The sequence below is a fragment of the Aythya ferina genome (assembly GCF_964211825.1).
Source record: "Aythya ferina genome assembly, contig: HAP1_SCAFFOLD_102, whole genome shotgun sequence".
NCBI lineage: Eukaryota > Metazoa > Chordata > Aves > Anseriformes > Anatidae > Aythya > Aythya ferina.
In genome coordinates, this window is record NW_028181417.1 from 100,594 (window position 1) to 102,500 (window position 1,907).

Below are 1,907 nucleotides of genomic sequence, written 5' to 3' on the forward strand. Positions count from 1 at the left end.
CTAACCCTACCCCTAACTCTAACAATAACGCTAACCATAATCCTAACCCTAACCCTAACCCTAACCATAACGCTAACCCTAATCCCAAACCTAACCCTAACCCTAACCCTAACCTTAACCCTAAACCTACCCTAACCCTAACTCTAACCCTAACCCTAACCGTAAACCTAACCCTAACCCTAACCGTAACCCTAAAACTAACCCTAACCCTAACTGTAATACTAACCCTAACCCAAAACCTAACTCTAACTGTAACCCTAAACCTAACCCTAACCCTAACCCTAACACTAACCCTAACCCTAACCTAACCCTAACCCTAACACTACACCTAACGCTAAGCCTAAACCGAAACCTAACCCTAACCCTAACCCTAACAATAACCATAACCCTAAGCATAACCCTAAACCTAACCAAATATAAACCCTAACCCTAACCGTAACCCTAACCCTAACAGAACCCTAAGCCTAACCCTACCCCTAACTCTAACAATAACGCTAACCATAATCCTAACCCTAACCCTAACCCTAACCATAACGCTAACCCTAATCCCAAACCTAACCCTAACCCTAACCCTAACCTTAACCCTAAACCTACCCTAACCCTAACTCTAACCCTAACCCTAACCGTAAACCTAACCCTAACCCTAACCGTAACCCTAAAACTAACCCTAACCCTAACTGTAATACTAACCCTAACCCAAAACCTAACTCTAACTGTAACCCTAAACCTAACCCTAACCCTAACCCTAACACTAACCCTAACCCTAACCTAACCCTAACCCTAACACTACACCTAACGCTAAGCCTAAACCGAAACCTAACCCTAACCCTAACCCTAACAATAACCATAACCCTAAGCATAACCCTAAACCTAACCAAATATAAACCCTAACCCTAACCGTAACCCTAACCCTAACAGAACCCTAAGCCTAACCCTACCCCTAACTCTAACAATAACGCTAACCATAATCCTAACCCTAACCCTAACCCTAACCATAACGCTAACCCTAATCCCAAACCTAACCCTAACCCTAACCCTAACCTTAACCCTAAACCTACCCTAACCCTAACTCTAACCCTAACCCTAACCGTAAACCTAACCCTAACCCTAACCGTAACCCTAAAACTAACCCTAACCCTAACTGTAATACTAACCCTAACCCAAAACCTAACTCTAACTGTAACCCTAAACCTAACCCTAACCCTAACCCTAACACTAACCCTAACCCTAACCTAACCCTAACCCTAACACTACACCTAACGCTAAGCCTAAACCGAAACCTAACCCTAACCCTAACCCTAACCGTAACGGAACCCTAATCCTAATGCTAACAAAACCCTAACCCTAACCGTAACACTAACCCTAAGCCTATCCCTAACAGAATCCTAACCCAAACCCTAACCCCAACCCAAAACCCCAACCCTAACCAAAAGCGAACCCTAACCCTAACCGTAACCAAAACCGAACCCTAACCCTAACCCTAACCCTAACGGAACCATAAGCCTAAACCTAACCCAAACCCTAACAAAACCTTCACCCTAACCCTAAACCTAAACCTAACCCTAACCCCAAACCTAACCTAACCCTAACCCTAAAGCTAACCCTAACCTAACCCTAACCCTGAACATAACCCAACCCTAACCCTAACCCTACGCGTAACCCTAACTTTAACCCTAACCTAACCCTAACCCTAACCCAAACCCTAAACCTAACCCTAACCCTAACCCTAACCTAACCCTAACCCTAAACCTAACCGTAACCCTAGCCCTAACCCTAACCCTAACCCTAACCCTAACAGAACCCTAATCATAACCCTAACCCTAATCTAACCCTAACATAAATCTATCCCTAACCCTAACCCTAACCCTAATCCTAACCCTAACCCTAACCCTAACTCTAACGCTAAC